This window comes from Barbus barbus (assembly GCF_936440315.1).
Source record: "Barbus barbus genome assembly, chromosome: 33".
Lineage (NCBI taxonomy): Eukaryota > Metazoa > Chordata > Actinopteri > Cypriniformes > Cyprinidae > Barbus > Barbus barbus.
Window position 1 is genome coordinate 19,599,734 of NC_136761.1, and position 9,375 is coordinate 19,609,108.

Consider the following 9,375-nt stretch of genomic DNA (forward strand, 5'->3'; position numbering starts at 1 on the left):
TGATTTTGGCATAAATGAAAAATGGATCATTTTGACCCATACAATGTATTTTTGGCGATTGCTACAAACATGTCCCAGCAACTTAAGACTTTCCAACTTAAGGTTTTGTGGTCCAGCGTCACATATAGACATGTGATCACAAAAGGAAGTTATTACAAACACTCGTTGGCGGTTTAAATTGAGTTCTGTTTACAAATTTGCAAATAATCTCATAAATTGTCTTATGTAGCATGATGCTAATGTTAGCTCTAATGCACCTGCAGAACAGGTCCAATTCTTCTTCTTAATGCATTTTGTCATAATACTTCATGTAATGTCGCAAGAAAATGTTTTGTTGTATTTATTTAGAAATACTTTTGATAAATGTATATTTATATATGAGTCTTCATTGTTTGTGCAGTGTGATCATATTTACAGTAACCTCTGTATCTTCAGTCTCTCAGTGCTATTGATAATTTGGTTTACCTTCCTGAAGCTGACACAGAATCAGTTGGTAAAGATGCTGCTGTAGGATGCTCTGCCATATGTCTTGGTAAATTGAGAATTGTGTCTGTTCCACTCAGATCACCTGCAGTGAGGTAATTCTATCAACAGCTCAAGAGAGAGACACAACAATGCTATTTCACAGTTATCCGTTATGGTCAGAATCACAACCGTGTTTGGCTTGCCACAAAATTGCTAAGCTTTTGTGAGGTCTGAGTTTTTCCTGCCAAGGGGTCACGTACCGTCACGTCTTTGTCACGCCATAATTAAAGATCAGTTGGGTAACAGAGTTCCTGCTTGTCAATCAGGATATGCTGGAAATAGGAAATCAAAGAGTCACATCAGGGCCTTGTCTGCCGTATCACAGGGGGATAAATTGGGATTTCGGAGATGGGGGAATCAGTGGGTTTATATCAGAAACACGACTCTTTGGTTGCATTTTATTTAGTAATTTTAACTGGAAAAGAGAGCAGCCACAGCAACACACAGCAACATACTGTGCTACATTTGCAGTGTTATTTTTTTAATAATTTTTTGTTTTAATCTTACTTTATTCTGAGGAAAAAAACTCTGTATTTCATCAATATCATGAATTTTATTGAAATCAATATTCATGATTTTTGATATACGCAGACAAAAATGGCATCTAATTTGAGGTTTTTTTTGCCTTTCATATTTTTGTCATAATTTGTCATTTGTCATAATTTTTTGTTTTAATAACTGTCATTTGATTTTTGTCATCATGTGCATTTTCAGTGTCATCCTTCAGTATAAACCAAAAAACAAAACTTACTCGCCCTCAGGCCTTCCGAGATGGGACAAATCTATCTTTAAGACATTTTTTACTTCAAATCGTTACTTCTGGCTAAAATACAATTACTGTTTTGTCAATTCTATGTGATGATTTTATCAGCTGTTTGACTGGAGTCATGTGGATTACTTGTGAATTATAATGTTTTTATCCACTTTTTAGACTCTCATTCTGATGGCACCCATTCACTGCAAAGGATCAATGGTGAGACAGTGATGTAATGCTAAATTTATCCAAATCTGATCTAATCTACATCTTTGATGGCCTTGGGGTGACTAAGTTTCATTTTAAGGTGAATTATTCTGGAATGGATTTACAAGTGAAGGCAGAACTCCATTGTGGATCGCCCTGTTTAACCACGATTGTCATGTTCTTGTGTAAAAGATCTATAATAACATTCATGCAAAAAGCTGCATCAGTGACTTCTTAGTGATCTCAAATTTTGCTGTACACAAGCTCCTCTTGCATCAGGGAACAAGCAAGCCGCTGAGTTCGCAAGAAAGAAGTCAAGGCTGGAGAAATAATTATGATTAAGTAGGGTATGGCATTACTCCACCCTCCTACTAAATCACATGCCCGGCTGGTGAGAGCAGGTTCACTCATGGAATTAATTAAATCCAGCATGGGGCCTCTGACCCACATGTTATAAATACAGAGACAGTGCAAGTCTCACGCCTGTACAACACCTGGAAGGAGAGAGGGAGGAGGTGCACAGGTGTAATCAGTCACCTTTTCATCTGCTTGCAAGTTCACATGTAAATACTTCTCACATTCCTTCATTCTGACATATCCCAGAGCTCACCATATGGGCAAGCCAACCTTGAGCCATGCTGCCAAGGAGTTATTTCATATGCCATGTGATGGCTTACAGTACTTTTAAGCTAGGGCACAGGTGAGGGCATGACAAAGAAGAACAAGGGTTTACCACAGAACATAACATCTGATTAAATGCTGCATTACTATAGCACTTAATATTGTATACTAACTAAGCATGAAGCAATAAAGATGAAAAAGTGATCTCTTTCGTGCAAATGTTTTAGTTTTTTTGTGGATTTTCAAATCTTGGTCTATTCATATATTTTATTTATTTATTTTATATATAATATATTATTATATATAAAATAAATAAATAATATATATATATTATATATATTACTATTTTTATTTGAATGAAAAGCAGATTGTCAACAAATTTTTTTATTGGTTTATCAGTTTGCTCTAAGTGAGGGCCATAATTATTTATTTAGTTGTTTGTATGTTTATTTATAAATCTTAGTCATTTTATTAATACATTATTTATTTATTTAAATGCTTTCAATATTGATTTTATTATTATTTGTATTATTATTATTAATATATTTTAATATTTATTATTGTTTTAAAGAAAAGAATAGATTGTCAACTAGTTTTTATTTTGGTTTCTATACTGTAAAAAGTGATAAGTTGACTTAACTTAAAAAAAATTGAGGAAACCTGTTGCCTTAAAATGATTAAGTAAACAATATATGTTGACAATTCGCTTAACTTATTTTTTTTATTATTATTTACTTAAAAAATTAAGGCAAGGGGTTTCCTCAATTTTTTAAGTTAAGTCAACTTATCACTTTTTACAGTGATATAGGTTTGCTCAGAGTGAGGGCCATAATTGTTTGTTTGTTAATAAATCTTAGACATTTTATTATATTGTTTATTTATTTGCTATTTTATTTATTATTGGTTTCTGTCCAGTTTTTTAAATCATTATTTATTTAGGTTAACTTATTTAGTTTAGTTTTTTTAATTGAATGATTATTTAATGACTATTAAACATACTTGAAAAGACCATCTCTGTAAGCCTACGGTGTTTTGACTGTCATGTCACAGCAGTTTGTGGATAGACAAACTGCTTGTCGCTAGATACTTGTTGCATTGCGGCTGGTTAGGAGAGGCTGTAAAAGGGAGAAAGAGTCAGCAAAAACTAGAGCTCTAAGATTAAGTTTAAGAGTTCCCTGATGCAGTAACAATAACACATACTTAATTACTAGTCAGCTGTCCCTCAAAGGTTCAGTCGGTGCACCAGCAAATCTTAGGGATTAAATGCACATATATTAACCTCTTCTTTGGGATCATCTTGCATAGCTTGTGTAACTCCAGGGAAGGTCTTCTGAAATTGCTGATATTTGATTCATATATATATATATATGAAACTTTGCTAGGGTTTGAGCTGAGATTATTAAGCTGATGAGCATTGCCTGTGAAAAGTGGGTGGAAATCATTTGACTTCTATACACTGTGAAGGGTAAAAGAGCTCGGGGGAAAAAGTGAGTTCACATTGTCGGTCTGTTCCTCTCAGAGGAAGGAGGCAGAGGCAGAGGTGTTCTATGGGTCTCTCTTCTCTGGAGGTGAGAGGTGGCGTATTCATTCAATAGAGCTAACAGGAACGCTATGTGACCTTTTCAACAAGGGTGATGAACAGCTTCGGGCGAGAGACTGACCTTTCAGCCCCTGCAACTTCCATACACCTTCTGAGATATGAACCTCCAGCACTATGCACAATGAAACACACACACACTAATACACCAGGCCACACACGCTATGCTATTTGCGCTCAGCAGGACCCTGACCCCTGTACCTGCCTTGCTTCGTTTTGTGAAGACATCCATGACTTTCTTGAACAGCCAATGGGCACCACCATGACAGCTTCCTACTTCTGTATTTTAGAAGAGTATTTTAAAATATAATGGTGAGATAAATAGGAGCTCAGTTTCAATGTGCTGTTTTTGGTTGCTTTAAAAAAAATTCCAAAGAAATGTTGTCTTGTTATATATAGAAACTAAACAGCACCCTTTGCCTTTCATTTCATGCTGAAGCAGGATGAAAGAAAAGAAGCATGTTAGTGTTTTTAAAATGAACATATCCTCTTTCCATTTTGTTGAAAATTCTGAAACAAAATGGCAATATTATATATATATAACAGCACTTGGTCACTTTTATTTATATTAATAGCATGTGCGAACACATTTATCTGGAATCATGTAATTATGTAGAATAATATGCAGTATGTTGTATTATTATTATTATTCATTTAATGTACATTACTGTTCATTGCTCACCAAGACTGCATTTACTTGATAATCAAAAAGTAATGTTTTGAAATAGTATTAAAGTTTAAAACAAATGTTTTCTACTGTAATATATATCAGCAAGATTCTTCTTTTTTTTAAATGTCTTTTTTGTTCATCAAGGCTGCATTTATTTAATCAAAATACAGACAAAAAAAACCAAATAATCGTTTTCTATTTTAATATACTTCAAAATATTCTTTATTTCCGTGACGCAAAGCTAAATATTTATCAGCCATTACTCAAGGTTTTAGTGTCACTTCAGAAATTGTTCTAATATGCTGATTTATTGTCAGTGTTGGAAAGAGATGTGCAGCTTAATATCTTTTGGATCCTACTGTACGATAGTTTTTTCAATATTTTTTATCAATTTATCACATTCTTGCTGAATAAAAGTATTAATTTCTTTCAAAAAAAGAAGAAAGAAATACTGACGCCAGGCTTTTGAAAAGTAATTTATATTGTTACAATAGATTTCTACTTTAAATAAATGTTGTTCTTTTTCCCTTTTACTGATCTAAGAATAATGAAAAAAAATATCACAGGCTTTTTTTATTATTATTATTATTTTTTGTACATATATGCAACTATTTATTCTTATTTGTTCAGGCAGAAACACCAATACCTGCGAACATAGATCTAACATATGTTACTCTCAGTTTAATGCAGTCATCCAATTTGAACTTGAAATCGCAAGTTTCCTTCATAAACTTCAGCAACTCTCTATTGTCATTTTATCTGCACATTAAAATATCACTTTATACTTGTGCTTATTAGTCTAACAAATAATTTTCCATTAGGCTTTTTAATAGAATTTGTTATTTGAGGTTTTCTTTGATTCTCACATTTCTGAATAAATGATTTGGCTGGGGACATCCCCATGTCAGCCTTTTTTAGTTAAGTAATTGCAAACCCAGTTTATGATTAAAGTGAGCATCCATTTCTTGTTTTCTCTTTAATGTAGACCTTTCCTTGCATTTGATCTTCTCAACATGTCTCTTCATTCCCAAGTGCCGGCCATGCAAATCTGACCTCAGCACACACAGAGACTTATGCTCACCCGCTAGTGGATACATGGCATGCATCACTGACTGAATGTTGACTAGAGTTGTGGGGCCCAAGCGAAGGACAACATCATTAGGCTCAATATGAATCGTAGAAAACAACAGCAGCCCATCCACAGGAATCAGTGTGATTCATTGGCTCTCAGTGCTGATAGGACCATTTAATTGTACTGAGCCTCTCCTCTCAGAGGCCGTCTGTCAAATGCCAGCAGGGGGAGGAGGGTGCGGGTGTCTTTGTGGAAGCAGAAACATTTGAGCAGATGTAAACAAATACACAGAAGCAGATGCTTGCACATAGGGGGTGTTTAAAAAGAATAAAAGCCTTTTTCCCTCTAAGTAGTCATTGAAATGATTACAAGCACTGAATTTTCAAGACACAAAAGTGACAACAAAATGGTTTAATTTGCTATGAATTGTGTTTCACTTATGTAAAACAACAGACACATCAAGCGATTAAACTCCCACGTGCTGTATGTGCATCATGTCCCCAATGACAACCACATAGACTATATTTTGCTGCACATAGAGAAATCTTGTTGTTTCACAGACATATTGTTTATGTGAATATGCAGACTTTTACTTACAATTTGAAATGTAAAGGTCATGCAGGCATGACTGTGCCTCACTGACTCATGTTCTCATAAACTATTTCCTATATATGTATACAAAAACACATTTTGTATAAATATACAATTGTCAGAGGCTGGGAATATGTAACACGTCCTAGAATGTAGCTTTGGTACTGTGCACATGTAATGTAAATGGACTTGTCAAATAAATTATTCACAGATTTTAAGCAATACATTTACATAAATGCTGCTGTTCATTACCATGTTTTCAGCTCTGAGAGTTTATGTTTTATTGATTTTATTTAGTAAGTATAAATTTATCTGTTCAATTTATTGCTGTCATTCGAATGGCCATCTTCATTGCTTTTGTGTCAGAAAAATACAGATCTAACTGGAAAATTAGTAGTTTGTGTCATTTTTGAAAGCATTCTTTAATAGTAAGATTGACAATTTGAAATATTATTGCAATTAAAAAGACATTATATATTATACAATAAATTTTAAAATGTCATTTCTTTTTTTTTAATGGCAAAGCTGAATTTTCCACAGCTGTTAGTGTCACATGATCCTTCAGAAAGCCATTACAGCATAATATTTGAATGTATTTTTGTTGCTTTAAAAAGTTTAAAAGTTAAGATTGACACATTACTGATAATAATGTGGACACTTGTCAGTTACTAATAATTTTGGATCTGTATAATGAATTTGTCTTCACACTCTTTCCGTGCATATTGTGTATGAAAGGAAATTTTTAATTGGTCTTATCTTTAATAAATCATCAATTGAATTGCTATTCACTTCTAATGCAGCATATGGTTATATTTGAATAAATGAAACATTTTGTACATTAATCTTCATCATGTAAACATTTTCAAATCATGTGTCTACAAGCACTACTCATAAAACCTTCCAATTCACCTTCAAGACAATGTACATTATGCTTCAGTTCGCCTCAGTATGCTTTTTTTACCTTCAGTTCACCTCAGTATGCTTTTTTTCCCCCGTGTCTCATATCTCTCGTTTCATGCTCGACTTCAGTCTATTTATGGATATGATGAGGAAAGAAGAGGGAGTAAGACAGAGAAATTGCATTTTACCACTAATGAGAAGCATATACTTTTAGACAGAAGTAGGATTTTCTCCAGTATTATTCAGTTAGAAGAATATTGCTGTCTCCTCTAGCTTGCATTTAATCTTATTGTTATGACTGCACACTCACACTATTTCCCAATTAAATCGTGAGCTCTTGTAATTGGATTGACTAGAGCATCCAGATGTTACTGTCATCTGGCAGAGAGTGGGACTTATTAAATTGATGAGGAAAAAGACACAATATTGTCTGGACGACACTGTCTAATTAGCAAAGGACACTCTCAACTCAGTCACCTTGAAAAGACAGTTCATGTATAAAGGCTTCGTTTCTATGGTGACCCTGATCTCAGCTCCATGTAAAATAAGACCTGCAAATAGATGCATTCAACCTTTCCTTTTTAACTATATGGCAATATGTAAGTTTTACACCAAATATCTGCATCTGTTATAATAATTATAAGAAGACGAAGAATTGTATTATTATTATTATTCATTTATTGTAATTTTAAAATGTAGATAACACTTTATTTTACAGTGTCTTTGTTACATTGCATGTTATTAATAATAGTAAATTATGCACAATTATATGCAACTCTAAATAAAACCCTAACCCTACTTGTAGTTAATTAATATTATTATATGTATAATTACACTGTAACAACAACACCTTAAAATAAAGTGTAATCAATGTTTTTATTATTGTATTAGATTTTTCATAAAGTGCCAAATTATCTAAAAGTTATCTTATAAACTTAAAGTATAAATATTACATTTTGATGTACAGTGTACGTACTCTATATACAAATACATTAAAATGTATATGTATGTAACAACCAGCTTTATATAATCTCTCTTTACACCAAACGATCCAGGCCAAGAATAGTCGAAGACCCTTTATATAAATACAACTGGCCAATATAATAAGTCATCTAATAAATAAACATAAATGTGACTAATGGCTCTGGAAAAAAAATAAAACTACTTTAAATGGGTGACACATTCTGCATAAGAGTATGCAAGTGTGTAATTGTTTTAGTATTAAGACAAAACATCCTTTCCAAAACATTCCTCCATGTTTAACATTAAGACAGATGAAGACTTAATACGAGTTAAATTACCTAATAGTAGTGGGATTTTTTTTCTTGCTATCCAAGACGTCTCGACTTCTTATTACACTTACAAATATTGAATTCATGAATAATTTAACCTACCGCCCACACCCAAATGGTGCAATTGACTTCATTATTTATTTTCCAGCACTTCAATAATTAATGCTATGTGTAGGAGAGCTTCTTGCTCTGCCTGGCTCTTTCATAATTAAACCAGCTGCCAGTGCTATGACATCCTCTATCATTAAAAGCATTAGTGGGATTAGAAAGTTTGTCTGTACTTCTGTTTACCCTCGTCTTACTTTCTCTTAGATTATTGTCTCTTTCTCTCACACACAAAAACACATAGAAATTGACTCATAAGACTAGAGATTATGACCCTAGAGAATGCAATAATCACTATATGTATGTATATATATATATACAGTGGTGTGAAAAAGTGTTGGCCCCCTTCCTGATTTTTTATTTTTTTTTGCATGTTTGTCACACTTTAATGTTTCAGCTCATCAAACAAATTTAAATATTAATCAAAGATAACACAACTAAACACAACATGCAGTTTTTGAATTAAGTTTTTTTATTATGAAGGGAAAACAAAATCCAAACCCACATGGCCCTGTGTGAAAAAGTGCTTGCCCCCTAAACCTAATAACTGGTTGGGCCACCCTTAGCAGCAACAACTGCAATCAAGCGTTTGCAATAACTTGCAATGAGTCTGTTACAGCGCTGGAGAATTGTTCATCTTGGCAGAATTGTTGGAAATCAGCCACATTGGAGGGTTTTCGAGCATGAACCGCCTTTTTAAGGTCATGCCACAGCATCTCAATTGGATTCAGGTCAGGACTTCGACTAGGCCACTCCAAAGTCTTCATTTTGTTTTTCTTCAGCCATTCAGAGGTGGATTTGCTGGTGTATTTTGGATCATTGTCCTGCTGCAGAACCCAAGTTCGCTTCAGCTTGAGGTCACGAACAGATGGCCGGACATTGTCCTTCAGGATTTTTTTGGTAGACAGCTGAATTCATGGTTCCATTTATCACAGCAAGTCTTCCAGGTCCTGAAGCAGCAAAAAAGCCCCAGGCCATCACACTACCACCACCATACTTTACTGTTGGTATGATGCTCTTTTTCTGAAATGCTGTGTTACT